The 20,373-nt window shown below is 37.1% G+C and overlaps 1 protein-coding gene across 1 annotated transcript in view; it reads right to left on the bottom strand.

Annotated features, from left to right (window-relative positions):
- LOC306663981 (uncharacterized protein) overlaps positions 1–20,373 on the bottom strand; it is a 326,186-nt gene that overhangs the window by 8,286 nt on the left and 297,527 nt on the right. Inside the window, exons 1-3 of the transcript XR_013764604.1 lie at positions 16,731–16,847; positions 15,967–16,062; positions 4,755–5,355 (exon numbers count right to left, since the gene is read on the bottom strand). The gene's annotated coding sequence lies outside the window, so the exon portion shown is untranslated. Of the gene's footprint in view, positions 1–4,754; positions 5,356–15,966; positions 16,063–16,730 lie in introns of the transcript that reaches the window.

Raw genomic sequence — 20,373 nt, 5'->3', positions numbered from 1 at the left:
GATGGGAAGGCAGGGGGATAGAAATAAGAAAAACACTGGAATGAATGTGACATAACTTTCCTAGGTACATATATAAATACACCACAGTGAAGCTTACCATCATGTATATCACAAATCCTAATTAGATTAAGATATAATCCAAGGTTGTGTAAATATATAGAAATAGATTCTACTGTCATGTATAACCATAAAGAACAATTACAAGTTTTAAAAGCCATAAAGAAAACAAGACTTCCATGAGTTTATGAAAATGGGAAAGACAAACTTATTTTTTCACTAGACACCTGAAAGTTAAAACTGCAACTTCATCCCGAATTGATCATCTGACAACCTCACTTTCATGATCCTCTTTGAGGAAGATTTCACACTGTAAATCACACTAAAATCTCCCTCCCAAACTAATATCACACTCTGATTTAGCCAGTTGGAAATTAAAATAAAACCTCATTTGTTACATCAATGAATCTATTTGGAATGAAACCCTCGTGAACTCAAGAAAGTCAAAAAGAAATAGAAAACACAGCAAACAAAGAAAAGTTCTGGTGAACTGTCCTGAACTTCAGAGGTACTTCAGTTTCATTTATAATTACCCTTGGGAAAGATCAAATGAATTTTTGTTTTGCTACCCCTCAAAACTGAAAATAGGTCTTCCTGGCACAGAGCAAACCCCACGTGTATATAATTTGGACACATTGTGCATGCGTGCGTAACTAGCACCATGCCCAGAGTTCACCAAGCACCCAGTAAAGCATGGAATGCAACTCTTCCCACATGACCCCTCTGTTCTATGTCATCTTCTGTCCCTAAGTATCTGCATAGAATGGGTTTTAATTTAAAATAAGCCTAATAATCTAAAACACTGTTTTGCTCTTGATGCTTTCTTTTTGTCTGTCCATTTTATAAAATAGTAAATATTTGCTGACTACTGCCTGGCATGAGGCTATATGTTGGTGATGTGAATATGTAAGAACATTTTAGTCAGTTTCAGTTGTTCATCCCTGTGACAAACAAGGCAGAGGAGGAAAAGTTTATTTGACTCATGGTTTTAGAGGTTCCATCTGGGGTCATCTGACTCCAGAGCTATGGGTCCAAGGTAAGGCAGAACATCATGGTTGAAAGATGTGGAGGAGGAAAGCAGTTCAAGACATGGCAACAGGAAGCAGATAGAGAGCTTCACTCACCAAGAACAAAATATAAACCTAAAAAGCATGTTCCCATATTCCTGCTTCATCCAACACACCCTACCTGACCATTGTAACCACCAAGTTAATCCATATCAGTGGATTAAATCACTGATTAGGTTAAAGCTTTCTTAACCCTGATCATTTCACCTGTGAACATTCTTTCATTGCTTCACACATGAACTTTGAGAGGACACTTCAATTCTAAACCATAACAAAGAGTCTACGACCTTAAGACCTGAACCAACAATCATGGGAGATCACAAGTCTCTTTTTCCAGTGCTGAGTTAGAAGTGAGGCCAATACTCAGAAGACTTTGGCAGGAAACGTCACACAAATGCCACTTCTGCCCAAGATACTCACTGACAGAACCTCTTACAAATTTGGTTCACTGTTTCTCTCTTGTAGGCAACTTTAAAGTGCCAATTTGATGGCAACTTAGTAAAATACCCAGTACATTATTTGGTGTATGTACAAGAAATTAATATATTATACTATCACGGAAACAACACTGTGCAGGACTACACATTGGATTTTTATAAAACTTTTATGTGTAATATATGTCTCATATTATATATTTAAATATATAAAATATACAAATATATATAATTTATATAATATATATTATTTATATATAACATATGTTTTTAATAATATATTATATATTAATTTATAATATGTTATAAATTAATATATAATATTATGAATATGTGTTTATATATAAATATTATATATTTAAATATATAAAATATATTTATATATGTATATATATTTATAAATGTATGTATATTCATGACTTTCAGGTGAAGAGAAGTCAGGGGTATAGTAGGAAGGAGAAAAAATCATTTAGTTACAACTTCAACTGAATATAACTGTATTCAATGGTAACATTTTTCCCTAAGGCAAATTTGAGATAACTCACAGTTATTCATTGAAAAACACAATGTGTTTAAAGCACACAGAAAACATCTATATTTGGTAAGAAAAGAGACAAATTTTTGCAAGTATTAATGAACCAAATTTCTATTTGCATATTTTTGAAACTGGAGTAAAATTATCAAATAGTATGGGGCATGTTTTCCTATTTACTGAGATGCCCCAATTAAGAATAAATTTCTTCAAGTATGGGGTATTGTTAAATTGTTGCAATCTATCATTTTTCATGTCTTGGGCCATTATAACATTAGTGTGTCATTGTTTTGACTACTGAACTATTTTAATATACTCACTTTATGAACTATTTGCTGATGTAGATAGTGTAATGTGTGCCATGGTGCTATGGGTAAGACAGATCCTTGTATATACATGCATTCTATGTTTACAAATTTGGCAGGTTTTGTTTATTAATACTTGCATACAGTAGACACTAAGAGCTAGCCTAGAATTTCTTAGTTCCACAGAGTTCTGTTGTTACAAGTAATTTTTGTTTGTTTATTTGTTTAAGTTCCCATATGTCATGAATCATGAAAACCAAGTGTAGATTTGTTACTAGATTCATCAAACATCTTTCTTTCCCTGGAAGTTCAACTGACTTCCAGGGTTGGCAATGTAAACTGAAAGAGGAAATCCTGCAATGCTGGTGATCCACACTCTTTTTGTACTTTCTAGTACAAATATATATCCAAAGAAATCAGGAGGGTTTTTTTTTTGGTTTTTTTTTTTTTTTTTTTTTTTTTTTGGATAGTCAAGAATAATTTTTCATCAGCTTTTCTTTGTGAATGCTTACTGATTTAATAATTATAATAATTACCATCTCCTGAATGTTTACTAGCTGCCAGGCCTGTGACCAAGTTTATTATAGACATTTGTTTTTATTATAGGCACTTGTCTCATTTAATCTTCACAACTCAGCAAGGTAGGTACTATACTTGAGCTCAGTTTAAAGATGATCTAAGCAAAATTTGTAGAAGCTAAGTAATTTCTGTGAAATTATATAACCAATAAACAGTACAGCATTTATTGCATCTTTGGTCTATAGTCAATTTAGATTCATTGTTCTTACCTCTATAGTAACCTCCTTAAGAAAACAATGCTTTCTAAAGAAAATGAGTGGGGGTGGGGCGGGGGAGACTATACCTGTCAAATCAGAGGTCAAACAAATTTTAGAAAGAAAAGGTGGTACTAAATTTTTGATGTGTATTAAAAAATGGGAAGGTGGAGCTGGGGTACAGCTCAGTGGTGGAGTGCTGGCCTAAGACTCTGGGTTTGACCCCTGGCATTGTAAAAAGTGGGGTGAGGGAAGGGAAATACTTGAGATGTTGGACCCACTCCTGAATCTGAGAAATTTTCCATTTCTACCCAAATTAAATCTTGGATTCTATTATATTTTGAATGAAGGAATGAATTTTTTCTCATGAATTTTCAAACACAACATACACAATTGTATGCATGTCAACAATGTGTTAACTGTAAGATTTATACACCATCCTGAATTTGGCTTTATCGTTCTCTTGATGTTTAAATACAGTTGATTGCATAGATTTCTGAGTCTTCTAAAAATGGTACATAAATAGTCTACCTTGATTTGTTTATTCATTCATCATTGTTTCAAAGATTTAGTCATCTCGTTACATAAAGCCATTTTATCTGTTTTCTTGGCAGAGTAATATTTCCATATATATATATATATATATATATATATATATATATACCAGTATGTATCAATTCTGTTAGCAATGGGCATTTAATTTTCTTCTTTTTTATTTTTATACACAATGTTTTACAAGCATAAATGTGCATGTCTCCTTCAAAGATATTTCTAGATCTAGCTAAGCCATTCTTACAGTGACATTTCAAAGCTATTTCTGAAAATCCAGCTCTCAAGTTAAAACATTAATGTTTTAATGCAGCAAGTTTTGCTGTTTCATTATACAATAAGAAATGGTCTCCCATTGCAAAAGATTACAAGTGATATTTAAAATATATATGAACAGGTAATGGAAATAATATTGAGAGCTGGAAAAGGTGATAAGAAATTTGGGGTGATGCCTGACATGTGATTTGTAGCCAAGGTTTAAACTCTCCCTTGATACTTTTTTGACATTATGGAAGGATTGGTTTCTAGGTTCAGCTGTTCTTAGGAGAAGAAAGAACTTTATTGAGTATCTGGTTCAATATTTTCATAAAATTTCAATGATGTATACTTGTAAATGAAATGATCTAATGATCATATCATACATCAGAATCCTTTCTATTTCATGTATTAGAAAACCCAACGTAAAAATGGCAAGTTGTTGGGTCATGTTGCTAAGAAGTCCTGGGTTTCAAACAAAATGCCAGAGGACCTGGTCTTTCTCTGGATATTGGCCCAGCTCTTGTCCCTGTTGACTGTCAGAGCTGTACAGTCCCAGATTCAGGACTGGGAAAATGGGTACACATTTCTTTCAGCAGTCCCCACCAAAGAACACACATTTCTTGGCTCTGACTGGGTCACACCATCCCAGAGCCAGGAACTACGACTGAGAGAAAGCAGGATCGGATAGACCAGGCCCTCCTTCCTTGTCCACCGCTCATCAGGATCAAGTCACCCTTATAGAAGACATGGAGCTGAGCCTGAGCAAGCATATGACTCACCAGGAAAACAAGGGGATTCACAGCACAGAATAGCATTGAAAGGATGTGACATTCGCTTCAATGGTTGTTTTTCTGTTTCTACAGAATTTTGTTTCAGATTCTGCATCTTGTTCCCAATTACCCTTCTCTTTCTGCTTTGGGTTCGGTGGCCTTATTTCACGCTCTCAAAGTTAAAGGGACGTGCAAATCAGATGGATCTGGGTACCACGCATCACACTCCACAGAATCACTACCGATTAGTACCTTCTGCACATTTTCCGTGTAACCCAGTACAGCCATCTCTAGAAGTAGAGAGGAATCTGACATTCTTGCAATCTCCCTCCAGCAAGTCTGAAGGGAATAATTATTTCATTCAATACATTCAAAATGTCCCGAAGCAAGTTTTAAGCATTTTACACTCAAAATTTCTCTTAACTTAGCTTATAATTATCACAGCTTTGGTTTTAGTTTTCCTGTCATCTTCACGAAATTCTACATATCATCTGAGCCACAGCAGATCTCTTCCTTGGCACCCAGACAGTTTAAAATTTGGCATTACACCCTGGCTAGAATGACTGCACAGAAACAGTCTTCACACACTGATTTTTCCACGGGTTCATTCCTGTGAAACACATATGAAACATATGCTCATTAGTTACAGGAACCAATTTAAATGATAATGTTTTCCAATGACCAACATCAAATAAACTTAGGGAGTAAACATCACTGCAACATGTAAACAAGCTATGATGTGCAGCTGAGTGTGAAAGTGATTGTCAAGGGACAGAGCTGATAAGGACAGGGCAAGTAAACCAATCTACGCAGGACAATGATGCATATTTTTCATGCAGTGCACTTGATTTCTTCTCTTAGCAGGCTGCCATGCTCTCCCCTGCAGGTGGAAAAAAAAAAAGAAAACAAAAAGAAATAAAAAAGAAAATTTTAAACTTCCAAGCTCTTGCCAGTATGTTCAATGTGCATGAAGAACAGTAAGAGAGATTATACTTGAAGGAAAATGAACAGAGTTACAAACATAGCTGCATGGCTCTATAAGGTAATGCTATTGCTGTTCTGTCTTTAAAATTCACAACATCACCAGTTCATTATACAAACCAAGTTATATACTAAACTTTACCAATAGAAGCATTTTTTAAGTAGCTCATCTCTTGAGTACTAAGCACATTTTCAAATAGTGCCATAATACTTAAAACATTTTAGGGAAAAAATTGGTGCCAAGCAATATTTTCCAGGCACTAGTTTGAACACTGAAAATGAAAATAGCATAACTGATGTAGAATATTTGAGTTGATGTATAATGGTAAAGAGGAGTTTACCAAATTGACAAAGGGGGAGGAAGATATTTCCAGAAGAAAAAAAACACATGATGTGCAGAGAAATAGATATATGATCCATTCTAAAAGTAACAAGCTAAGGAGTTGGAGAGAGTTTGGAGTAGGAACAAACGGACTTAAGAAGGTAGCTTAGGCCTTATTTGTTGAAAATTTTAAATATCAAGTATTAAACATTTTTAAATGAATCATAATCTCATCAATCGAATATCTTTGTTGACAAGTTTCTAGATGCGACCATCAAAATATATGGGTTATTACAGCCATACAGAAAAGATATAGGAAAGAAATAAAAGCCCTTTTCTTTTGTGTCTTTCCCCAACATAAATTGCTATTAATATTTTCTTGTGTTCTCTTTAAGAAAAAAAGTGCTTTGAATACTTCACATTCTTAAATAAAGATATAATATTATGCATGTTGTTCTGCAAGTCGGTGGTCCTTGAGGGGCCACCAACCTTTTTAGGCTCCTCTATGCCAACATAAACACACTGAACTCAGTATTCTCCAAGGTCCTCCTTCGACCCAAACTTACCATCAGCATCATCAAACCTCTTCCAATTTTCAAATATAATAGGTGAACATTTCAGATCTTGTTTTTTTTTTACTTATTTCTTTTTCTAAAAATGTATGATTAAGAATCTTTCCATAATTTGGCATACTAGCTACTTTGGACACAGATTTTGAAGAAAGTTTTATATCACACTCCCAGATTTAGACATTATCTTAGGAATAAAATTTTTTGCACCTTTGATTTAATACTTGATGAGACCTGGATGACAAAATGGAAAAGAAAATGAATACATTCTATTTTTTTGGTCATTTTGTTTTTTATTAAGATTTTGACCTCTATTCCTAATTATTGTATCATAAATATGCAGAATAGCCACGTTTATCCTGAGGCTTTGGGAATAAAAAGCATTTAGATGAGGAGCCGCTCCTTTAATTTCCGTAGGAAGTTCCAGGAACACTGGCCTGGGTTTCCACTGGAGGGAAAGGTGCACATGTGTGATCATGTAGATCACTGAAATCAGCCCAGTTATCAATGATTTCTCAACAAATATTTATTTCTTCCTCCAATTAAGTCAACCTCATTGCTTGAACTGATTTTCAAAACAAGGGTTTGATCAAAAGTTGGGTTTAACTTGTATGTGCTTCATGTACTTAAATACTTATCCCATTCAGATTTTATAGCAGTGATGGGCCCTTCCTTTGTCACCACTATGTTGAGTGGAAATGGAAATCCAGAAAATCTAAACAATATTTTCAAAGGGACTCAGAAGTCCCTGTTGCAAGTACCTAAGTAGTTCTGCCCTGCTGTACCAGACGTAATAAAATCCACAGCAGGCTTTAGCCTTGGTGTACCACTTAATAATCGTGCATGTGACTCATCTGCATTTCTAACACCAGGTCTCAGAGGCAGGCTGAATTCTACATATTTCATGAGGTGTTTAGGTATATTCCATTAACATTCTGCCTTGTGGATCCCTACCCAGGCCATGGTGAGAATATGTATCTGTGCTCAAAAACCAGTGCACATTTTTACCAGTGTATTATGTAACTCTACTAGGAACAAAATAGAATTCTCAGTAACAACATTTTCAGTAAACTGTCAACAAAATATGGACAATTCCAAGTTTTCAGAGAACAAATCAATTAGGAGCAGAAAAGATTCATCTTCCTTTATAAGCTACTGCTTTTGAAGTCAGACAATGCACTGTCAGCTAACCTTCTGTTTAATTCCAAGATTGTTCATTGTGGGATAAATACCCATAAGTTAACCTGGAATTTAAGAATATTTTTGTACCATATTGTACAGTCGAGCTCATAAAGTTTTATTTTTATTTTTATTTTTGATTAACATATCTTATACACACACACACACACAAACTATCAAATGACTTCTGTTTTGATATTTCTTTTTATAAAATTCTTATTATAGAAAATCCAGCTATATTAAATGATAGTGCTGTTGATATTCCTCTCCATAGCCTATCAACCTGATAATCTATTGAAGGTTCACGTAGTAAACTTCTCAAACCTTTCATTAATTCATATGGACACTGAGAAGGCCCGCTTTTGGATTACTAGCAAGAATCCTCCCTTTTCTCTTTACTTTTCCTTTCTCTAGATTCAGTCCAAAAATCGGAGAAGCAAAATCCTCATCACTATGGAAATATTAGTGTGACTTATTCTTCCTTTTCTCTGGCTGTGAAAAACAAGGCCGTGTCACACATACAACACTGTAACTGACTCTGGTGCAGCTGCCATTGGTTCTCTCCTATAAGAAATCATATTAGCCTTCCTTTTAAATGTGTTCAGGGTAATAAGTCATCCTTGACATTCACCATTCATACAACAAAACGTCTGTGTTACAAACCAGCCCCAAGCTTATCAAATAATTAATACCAGATTTGTAAGTGACACAAATGATGTCAGGTTTTTGTATTAAGTAGGACCTTGATCCCCAGCATTTACTGGTTGCAATCCTTTTACTAACAGATAACATCTGCCAACCAGCAATACTTGGTTTCAGGGAAGAACAGTTTTTACTTATTTTATTCCTGTGAAGTTGGCTAGGTTGGTAACACTTGAAAACAAATGCTTTTGTTTAATTACCACAGAGCAAGAAATGGTCATGCAATCTCTTTAACATTTTTTTAAACCTTAAGGGAATCATATTTTAAAATGAGAATAATCCTATTTGGTCCTTGGCAAGAAGTCACTTCTGAAATCACCAATAAGCTAATTGCCTTAATACTTCTAGGTGATGTCAATCAGTTGAGTAGGAAGTAGAAAGATGTTCTGTGACCAGAATCACATAGGAAATGCTTTGAGTTACTATGTTACCTTGATCTCAAAAGAAATGGCAAAAACACTCCATAGCCAAGTTTTACTGTCAGAGAGAAAAGTGTCAAATAAGTGATGGAAAAGTCAACTATAGTCCATGAAAATTAGATTTGGAGGCCTCAGGGTGAACTTATGTTCAGCTTAATTTAGATAAAGATGGTCACATGCACAAATATTTCTAGATATGTTAACACGCATGAGTTATTACACACGCATACGCGTTTCCTTGTTCTGTCAGCTGAGAGGACATGGAAACAACACTCCTGTGGCAACTAGCAACACTACCACCCAAATCTTGCATTTGAAATCCATTTTCTAATAAAGAGGACCAGACTCTTTGGAGAAATGGTGGCAGTGAACATTCAAAATGAGGTTGAAACCTTTTGTAGTAACAAAGTGTTCAACACCAAAAAACCAAGAAAAAGAAAGGAAGGAAGGAAGAAAGACAGCACCCCACAATGTTTGGAATATGCTAAAGGGACATAGAGGTTGAATGAAAATGTTCCAATGTTCAAATATATAACAATTTGAGCATTAAAATAGTATTAAATTATAACCAAATGTATAAAGTAAGCATTCATGACTCTATATTGACATAAATGAAAAATAAATGAAGGAGAATGTGTAAAAGAATTTCAAATAATTCAGGTTAATGTTCTGCCCTCAAGGAGGAGGACCATAACTACTTTCTCCTAAAGTGTGGGCTGGACAAAGTGACCTGTTCTTAATGGAAAGAGTATGAAAGGGGGGAAATGCAACCTCACAAATACTGCCTCAGCCAGGTGGCCCAGGCGAACACCCAGAACGAAAAGTCATGAGGATAGCATGCAGCCTTGATGGAACGTACTGAGAAGGACATGTCCTCCAAAAAGCATAACCCCAGGAAATCATGAAAAGAACATCAGACGAAGCCCAACTGAGGGACAGTCCACAACATGCCTGATCAGTGCCCCACAAAACTTCCCAGGTCACCAAAAACAAAACCTGAGAAACTCACAAGCAAGAGGAGACTAAGGATATGTGATAAAATATTTTGTAATATCTTGGATGGGATTCTGGCATAGAAGAGAAAATAGGAGGAGACAACCAAGGAAATCTGTAGAAAGCATGCAGACTTATTCACAATAACGTGTAAATTTCAGTTAATCTATTATAAAAATGTACCACAGTTATACACAATAATAATCCAGGAAATGTCATGTGGGACTTATAGGAACTCTGTACTGTCTTCATAACTTTTTCTGTAAAAATCTAATTTTCTTCTAAAATAAAATTTAAAAGTTGATTGAATATTTTTAAATCCTCCAATTTACTTTTAGTTATTAATCCAGTCTTTAATTGAATGCCAATGTTCTTATGACATTCAAGCTAAATTATTAGCCTCTGATGCCTTATAGATTTATGAGTTAATTCTTCTAAATGCTTTAATCAAAGCCTGATTTTACCCTGAGAATGATCATTTAGATTGTTAGAAAAATATTTTCTAAGTTGTTAAAATGCTGTCATTTTGGTTATTATACAATTTCTGATAAAAGACTACTATAGCCTGACTCTCAGTTTTATTAAAACCCCATTATGATTATCCTTCTAAAAATACTCTAAACTCTGGTCAGCTTCACTCTGAGTGGTAATGAGGGTGGAATGTATCATTGCAAGCCTAATTCTGTCCATTATATTCCTGCCTCTCCATTTATGCTAGTCTGAAAGTGTTATTTGAGCTGGAAGATCATTCTGTAACCTTCAGATTACTGCTGGGTGGCTTCGACGGAAAAGGAATTACCAATGCATTAAATTTGAATTAGCTCTGAGAAATCATGCAGATGTATGCACAGAACATTATAGCAATACTGTCTCCCAGGCACAGCAGAATTGCTTTTATGCAGTTTTAAAGAATCACTTGAGCAACCTTTAAATTGCACACATGATGAAGCTGAGCCAGCATCTTCTGTTAAAAAAAAAAAAAAAAAAAAATTCTGTAACCCAAATATAGCCTTCCAGGGAGTTGTGTTCAGAGAAACCTGATCACACAGAGACTGCGGCTGAGTGGCCTGTTTGGGTCTCAACCACGCCATATTAGAGTGCCCTGGCAGAGTGACTGCAGAAGTGTCACTTAGACTAATGATTATGAATTATGCAGAGGGTCATATCCTCTTAGTTACAAGTCATTTACACGGTTTCCCTCTAGACTGCCCAGGCTGGTTCATTTTTTTTTTTTTTCTTCCTACTAGGAAATAACTCATTGAATAGATGTTCAAAGTTGAATTTATTGACATTCTATTTTTCTTCTATAATGCCAAGCTTGGAAAACAACCAAATGAAAAGAGCAAGACACCTATCCTCAGTGAAATTACAGCAGTAACAGTAACAAGTATTTTTTTTTCTTTTATTTTGTCAGAGTGTTTCACATTTTAAAGTTCCGATGGTTTCTATCTACAGGGTCTATACTGTTTCAGTGGATGACTTAGAAGGGGGACAGCAGGAATATAAGAGAAGCACATTCTTAAAATGAAGTCTGTTGAATGTCACTCTATTATACTCCACCTTCAGCCTTGAGTCCACACTTAAAATGAAATAAATCATAGATAATACTGAACATTTTAACAAGGGATATGACTGGTGACACACAGGGACCTGCTTTCCTATTGCTCAATGATCTTAGTTTCAGTTGAAAAACTAAGGAGCTCTGACCTCTCCCAAAGACCATCCATGAACATGGTCAAAGTTAGAGACCATTTCTCATAATAAAATGTGCCTGGAACATGGGGAAATGTTTTTTCCAGATTGACCTGGCAGAGCAGATGAGGGCTGAGTAGGACAGAACCTCTCAACACTGCCTAACCAGCTTCAAAGCCAACAGGCCTTGTTATCATTATTCGTTATTCGGCAGTGGTCATTCAGCCTTGCCAAATGCCAATGAGCACAGACCTCCCTCCAGGGGAGACATCCTGATAGCAAGGTCTCTTCAAAAGGGGGCCCCTTGCTGCCAGAAATGATAGGAGAGTCCCTCAGAATTGCTGTTCTCATTTCCAACAGCAATCTGGTCTACAAAGGTGGTAAAAAGACTCAGGCATGGCTTTGAGCAGCTGCATTTTGCTCTTCCCAAGGGACCTGTGCTATCTAGAGAGATTCCTCAGGATCTGAAATGTCTCCTCCAGTAGAAGAGCAAGAAGTTAACCATCGCTCTGTACCAGCTGGATCTCATTCCCATTATCCCTGCTTGCTCCAAAATAAACCCAGGAAAGTTCCCAAAGGACAACTAGTGACAGCACAGTGGAGTTAAATGACATTTAAAGGCCTCCCATGGCAGAATGATTTATTGAGGTAATAGCCAAAGGATCTTTTTAACAGAGAACTCTGGCCATGCTGCTGTGTTCAAACTTGCAAAAATTCTTTTCAGAAGAAAGCAAAGTACTAAATGGCCAGTGGCCCACAGCTGGGTCCCTCCCAACTGTCTGGCCCTTCCCTTTGACTCTCACGCGTCCTCAATCCTGATGGGCTTTGGTGCAGCCTGTGGAAGCCAAGCTCCACGCTCACCATTCTGTGCTCTGCCTGCCCTGCTCTTCTTCCATCTCCACTCCCCCCCCCCCCCACCTGGTTTCAGCTTAAATGTCATCATTGATGTGTTTAGGACTCCCTGTAATAGATAAGAACGCTCAGGCAGACATCACCCATATGCTTGCCCTGCTTTGTTTTTCTAAACAACACATCCTTCATGACAACAGGGTATAGTTTACTTCCTTAATTGTTCACTCTTATCTTCTCTGACAAAAAAAGGTCAACTACATAAGGACTTTATTTGTTTATTGCTTTATTCTTAGAAACTAAAAAATGCCTGACACATAGTGGGTGCTCAGTCATATTCACTGAATTGAAGGAATGAGTTTTAAGGTATATTTTCTCTCTGCATTTGTCCCTTCTAAGCCTGAGGTCCCCATCCCCACCACCATACTGCCTGCTGACACACCTGTGAACACCGCCTGTTCCAACAGAGAGGCTCTCTGAGAACACTTGCCTGGGAGACAACCGCGTTATCAGGCAGAAAAGAGAAGCTCCCTACTTCCTGGATTTTGTTTTCTGGAAATCTAAGCTTCTTGAGGATTTTGTCAAAAGGAAAAGGAGAAAAAAGATTACCTTTGTGGGCCCTCCTCCCTGCGCTAGGGAGCACAGCTCAGCAGTCCCAGGGAGGTCAGGAACTTGCTGAGGATTCATTGTGGCAGCCAAAGACCCCACAAGGCAGGGAAGCTGCAGGACCCCCACCTCCACCCTATGAACAGTGCTGAACTGGGGTACAGTTTGGGTTTTGTTCCTAGAAACATTCCAGGGACATTTATTCACGTGGGAAGGGCCTCCAAATGTAAGATTGAATTTCTGACATCAGGTATAAAGGACCCCTGATTAAATCCGGATTGATTTAAAGACAATAAAAAATGTGACACTACTGCTTACCAAGATTACCATTGACCATCCATCCCTCCTACACGGGGGCAGCCCCTCCATGTTAGCCAAGAATCCAGGCTGGCTGGCTTCCTGCGCCTGACACTTTGTGTTCACACAGGCCTCTCTTACAAAGCTCCCCCTATTTCAGGAGAAGCCTATGCTTGATTGAATGCTCTGGTGTCACCCTTTTGAAATTCTCATTTGTGGCTGTGAAGTTGTGTTTTGTGAGTTAAGTAGAATTGGAGAGTCGAGCAGAGGTAATGAGCCAGAGCCAGAGCCGGGGCTCAGGCCTGCAGGCCTGGCAGGCCATGTGAGTCCATGGTCAGGACCACTGCAAGGTACAGGACCCAGACTAAGGCTGGCAGCACCAGCAGAAGAGTGGTGGCAGTGTCCACCAATCCTGAGAAGAAAGAAGGGACTCCGCATGTACCAGGGTAGGGAACTGAAGTGAAATAAAAGCGCATACATGGACATGGCAGGGAGTTATTAGAATTCTTCAAAGAGCTCAGAATCTTTGGTTTTGAAAACTGTTACAAAACTGCAAAGAAAATATCCACAGGATTAGAAGTACGAATTAAATTTAAGGATTGCAACATTTGACAAAAGAGTAAATTTTCTTATGAAGCTTTAGATGAATAAATTTTTAAAAAGGGAAAAAATGTTCAATTAATTTACCTTATAATTGAAGAAGCAGTGATAAAATACATACAGATTTTAAAATTATATAAAAATCATGAAACTTGGTTATATGACCACCTCAAATCACAGAAAATATCAGAGGAAACATTACAGTGCCACTGTTTAATATCATATTTAAAATTAAGTTCAGACAACATGAAACTCATTTGTAAGGAGAGCTAAATCTTTTTAGAAAAATTATTACAAAAAATCAGGTGTACTAAAATGTATTTTTTAAAATTGTTTGCCAGAAATTTAGCCCAAAGTCATCAAACCTACAAAATACTCTTCACAGTTTTCTTATTTGTTGTATGACCCAAAAGGTATTTCCCAGAAAAAGCTTAAAATCAAGATATCACATTAATAAAATATCTTTATTTAGTGTGTTATATGAAATAGGATCCCAAAGAGGTCATGGTGTGTTTGTTTGAAATTTGTAAGGCTATTATGTTACACATATATCATGACTATTCTGTTTTATAAGCAATGAATTATTTTTAAAAGCCCAATGTTTTCATTTTGTCCTAGGCCCTGCAAATTATGCAGCTAGCTATGTAGCAAGGTCTGGAGATAATTTGATATTCAGAGTTGGTGGGGAGTTGCTACTGACATGTAGTGGGGTAGAGGCCAAAGATACTGCTAAATACACCACAAAGCCAGGACTGCTCCGACAATACAGAATTATCCAACCCACTGTGTCAAGGTTGAGAATGATGAACCTCATTGTATTGGAGTGGACTGATGTAACTTAGAGAACTGATTTAGAGTCCCAATAGTGATTGACATCAAGATGTCCATCATGACAGGGCAGGAAGCCAGTAGAGTTGGCTGTTCACTGAATCTGACTTAAGTTGACTTGAAGAAAATGAAAAAAAAAAAAAAAAAAAAAAAAAATCATGCTTCTCAAATGTTTAAGATGTGGCTACAAATTCATGTCTATACATGTTCCTCACTCATCCAGGATTGCTGAGAGTCTGTGTATATTATGCAAATCATAAAATGCCTAAAACTGGGGCCAGTGTTTTCAAAATGATGATGATGGAACAACCTTTCAAGAGAATCATGTGAGGTTTGAGGGAAAGTGGTGAATTTGTGATGGACTGAATTTGAAAGAGTAATGTCACTGCTTTTGAACTACTAGTTGGGGCCATATAAGATAGTGATAAGTACAAAAGAAGAGTAAATATTCTAGGTGTTTGCTCATTTTAATTTTTAGTAGATAATGCCATCCCCAGTCTCTCTACCTTGAAAGAACCTGCAAAAGAAGGAGCATTTAAAATAGAATGTACAGAATCTACCCTCTCTGGGCTTCTACCAACACTGATCTTTCCTGGAAAGGACAGTTATAGTATCTGGCAATTGATTTTTCCAGGGTCTGGAGTAGTGGAACACCTCTTGTTGTCCAAATGTCTCACTGTGTCACCACAAGCATAGACTAACATACTAGGATAGGCTACAAAAAGTTTCCCTTTTGATAAAAATGACCTACTGAAAACTGAAGTTGTCAGGCATAAGACTCCAATCCCAAAAGAACATGTCACACTTCTGAAATGCTACACACTAGTGTCAGATAACTGAAAACAAGAAAAGATGGTGAATTTCAGAACTCCAAGGAGTCTGGCTTTGGAGGGTATTCAGACTGACAAAGCATCAAGGCATTAGCCAGTAGGACTTATTATGCAGGCTTTAGAACTTTAAACTAAAATCAACTTCATATGGAAATCTAAGTTCTTAAATGACTTCCAGAAAATAAGTCTGCATTTATTCTGAGGTTAGAAATCAGCGCAAAGGATGCTGACCCAGAATATTCAGACTTGAAAAGCATGAACATAACCCATTACAGAGCTGTGTTGGTATGCTAGGGTCAAGGCTGATGGGCTGCTCCATACCACCTTGATCTGACTCGCCTCTAAACTACTTACCACTCCCCCCATCAAAAGGAAGAATTGATTGCACCTTCTTCATCAAAAGGACACAGACACAGATGGGTCCAGTTCAGGAGCACAAGCTCTGGTCAGCTAGATAAAGGAAGATGAAAGGTTTTATCACAGCATTTAACACTCTCTAAGGTTCTGGAGGAGTCATTCAACAGGCTGCCTGTGAGCTGGCTGCCAAGGCGAGAATTCTAACCATGTCAAAAGAGCATCCCTAATCTGCTTTCAGCTTGGTGACTGGGTTATACATAGAAAATATAGGGAAACACAGAAAATGCAGGGATGTTCTTAGCAAACTGCAGATGAAGCCCTTAAGAGAGATATACATCTCCATTCTATGACCTTGGACATTGAAGAGAAAGGTCATTTGTTTTCTTTCTAGAGAAGTAAAAACATACCAGGTGCACAATGTGGAAGAACAATTTAGTAGGCTATTAAATTAAGTTGGTTTTCTGTGTCTTCGCCTACCTGGTCCCCAGGGTCATGTAAAAATTGGGGATTCTTCTTTGGTCTTTGATTCATACATACTGGTTGCTGCTGAATGGACAATGTTCAAGCCCAGATTGCTCCCCAGTGCCCAACAGCTTTGTGACATCCATGCAATACTCAGAGCATGGTGTTTGGAACCCAGAAGCCCAGCATCCCATTCCTTAGGATACACCTTTTGTCATTCATTTATGAGGTTCTCCACAACAGAGGTCACACCTAGAGACCTGTACATGCATGCAAAGGAGAAAGTCAGCATTTGATACCTGAGTACTACTTAGTCACCTTCATGGTAAGGAACTCCCATGTATTCAGTGAGGCATTGGGTATGGTCACCATGTAAAAGGAAACAGAATTCCTGCTGCTGGCAGAATGTCAGATGATAACACCAGGAGTGACCTGAAACTGCACAAATGGAAGAACCATTTTCAGTTAAAACTCCAAGAAGGGGAAGCATATATACAATGTAGGGGAGGAGAAAATTTATCTCCACCTTCTTAGGGCTTTTTGGCTGGTCTGAGAATTCAATTAGCATTAGACAGATCAGCAGGAGAAAAGCATACAAATGTATTCAGTATAATTTTTAAGTGGTGCTGGAGCCTTCATTGTCTGGACCAGTGCAACCAGACTCTCCAGTCCAGTGAGGGGGAAAGGGGGATTGGAAAATAAAGATTCACAGACACAGATCTTGAAGATTAATTAAGCTGGGATCAGGTGGAGACTGCTCTCTGACACAAATGCAAGTCTAAAGAGTTACACCAGAAATCTCATTATCAGGTTAAAGACTATGCAACCACTATTCTTTGTATTCAGGAAAGTTACAGAAACTAGGACATCCTATGTAACTTTTCCACAGTTGCAATCCATAGTTACAAAGTGCAATGTTAGGAACTTTGTGTACCTCTCAAGAAAGTCCATTGTTTAAAGTTACTATAAGACTGGCAGAAACTGGAGAAGTAAAGTTGGTGAAACATTGTGGTTTTCTAGCATAAGAATTCCAAACTCGTCATGTCACAGCCAGGAGCGCATCAGAGACCACTGATTTCAGTAACTGCTCTCCAATCCTCCATCAGGCACTCAACACTTCATAAGGAAATAAAGACCCAAAGACATAGAGTTGAGCAGTTGAATACATAAGTGGTCAAAAAAAAACGATCAATTATAAAAATATGACAAGGCAGGGGGCTTGGGCTGGGGCATTTAATTGGGTGGATAAGTGATAATCACTAGTTTAACAAGTTTTCTCTGTGTAAACTTCCCTCAGCCTCAACTTCCTATCTTATCAATAAGAATGATATTTTCCTTCTAGCACAGGAGGGATACCGTTCACATGAGAATTTCATCCTGATTTCGAGAAACAGAGAGAAGTTCAGGGTGATTTTCTTGTCCCTGCTGTTCTTCAAGTGCCTTTTGCTCATACTAGTCAATATACCAGAACAGCATATTTTGGGGTGGCCTCGCTCTTAATTCCTTAACACATACTTGTGTACATGCACATATCCAGCTCAATGAGTTTTAAAAGGCTTGCTTTTCATACGGGTTAGAAAAATGCTGTTACTAGAAAGACCAGAGAAACAAGGTACTGGATACAACCAATAGGAGCACTTTCTCCAGCAAAATAAATAAATAAATAAATAAATAAATAAGTAAACAAAAAATTCTTGAGCCTCTAAATAAGATGTCTGATACGGTTGTCTTATAGTACTTAAGCATTGTGAAAAACATAAACATGGAAACTGTCTTGCAAGCATCATTGAACTAAATCACTTCAATCTTACACTGGGAGAGAACAGAGGCTGACAGCAGAATCCACTGTATATCCTTTATATTTTTTTCAATATATAGATAAATACATGGCAAATTATAAAAAGTTTTAATTGTAGGACATATGTTCAATTATTCTCCAAATATAACAATCATTTTGAGAGAGGATTGGAAATTAAAGATGTTTGTGTTGTTACTATATGTAGATACTGGGGTGAGTCAGGCTTTTGAGTACTCAGGTTGGATGCAGCCCATAAGCAGCTCCTTCATTCAGAGCTGTCTGGCTGTGCTATGGGTTTCGTTGCATGCACATTATTTTCATCAACAACAAACCCTTATCCATACATTAGGCTCCTAGAAATTATACTCCAAACCAAGAATGGGATGTAGATCTCATCTTACATGCCAGCTGCAGTTCATTCATGTGGCTATGTGGAGGGTGGTGTTGAAGAGAGTTCAGATGCTGTCAGGGCTCAGTGGAAAACAAAGTAATCCAATACATGTCTGCCATGGATGAAAAGGGAGACGGTGACAAGCATTTGTGCCTTTTTTTTTTTTTTTTTTAATCTCATTTTTCAATTCCAGCAACAATTCCAAGTTTAGGTACATACTAGCTAGAGGAGTGTTTCAGAATCAGTGAAGGATGGGCACATGTGTGACATTTTTAAAGATCACCTAACGTGTAAACTGTTTTACACAAAAATTTATTTTGAAATCACAAATAACATGAAAAGAAGGCCAGAGACTTTACGCTTGATGAAATGAGGCAATGTATGTTAAAATTCTAGGAACATTGCTCTATAGTCTATAGTTCCATAGGTCACTTTCTTTTTCCACATTGGTCAATGAAGATAGCAAACAGAAAAGATAGCTAATGAACATTGTCTACATATGTGCAAGACACTGGGCTGGGTGCACTGTGCAACTCCTACAAAGGAGTTCATGATTGCAGAATTAAATACATGTATTTTTTTCATCTTGCAAAACTGAAACTCTATAACCAAAAAACAGTTCCCCTTTTCTCCATCCCCCAGCCCTTATCAACCGCAAGTCTACTTTCAGTTTCTGTGAATTTGACTAACTTAGGTACCTCATATATGTGAGACCATGCAGCATATGTCTTATTGTGCCTGGTTTATTTCATTTAGCATAATGTGCTCAGGGCTCATTTATGCTACAGCATGTATGTAACAGGATTTACTTCTTTTTAAAGGCTGAATAGTAATTCATTGTGTGTGTATAGACCACATTTTCTTCATCCCCTTATCAGTGGATAGACACTTAGGCTGCTTCCATCTCCCAGAATGTGAATAATGCTATAATGAATATGGGTGTGCAAATATCTCTTCAAGATTCTTGTTTCAACTCTTTTGGATAAATGCCCAGATGTGAGATTGCTAGAGCATACAGTAATTCTTTTTTTAAATTTTGGAGGTTCAGGCTATTTTCCAGGGCAATTTTGCCATTTTGCATCCCTACCAACAAGGTTTCCAGTTTCTTCAGATTTTCACCAATACTTACCCTTTTCAGTTTTGGTGGTTTGGGTTTTTGTTTTCATCATGGCATCCTAACAGGTATGAGATGGTATGTGGTTTTAATTTGCATTTTTCTAATGATTAATGACATTGAGTATCTTTTCACACTCTATTACTCATTTATGTATCTTCTTTAGAGAAATGTCTATTCAAAATCTTCTGTCCATGTTAATTGTGTTATTCATTTGTGACTGTGGTGGGGGTGGTGAAGTTCTAAGAATTCTTAATATTTTCTGGGTATTGACTCCTTATCAGATATATGGTTTGCAAATATATTCTCCTATTCAGTAGGTGGTCTTTTTTTTTATTTTGTTGCTTGCTTCCTTTACTTCAAGGAACTTTTAAGTTTGATAAAATCTCACTTTTCTATTTTTATTTTCATTGTCTATGTTTTTTGATGTCCTGTCAAAAAATTCCACCTGTAATCCCAGCAGCTCAGGAGACTGAGGCAGGAGGACTGCAAGTTCAGAGCCAGCCTCAGCAATTTAGCGAGGCCCTGAGCTCTTTAATGAGGCCCTGTCTTAAAATAAAAAAATAAAAAGGGGCTGGGGGATGTTGCTCAATGGTTAAACGCCCCTGGGTACAAAAAAAAATTCATTGCTGGATTCAA

The sequence above is a fragment of the Sciurus vulgaris genome (assembly GCF_902686455.1).
Source record: "Sciurus vulgaris genome assembly, chromosome: 6".
NCBI lineage: Eukaryota > Metazoa > Chordata > Mammalia > Rodentia > Sciuridae > Sciurus > Sciurus vulgaris.
Note: the sequence above shows the minus strand (reverse complement) of the source record. Positions and strands in the feature narration are given on the sequence as shown.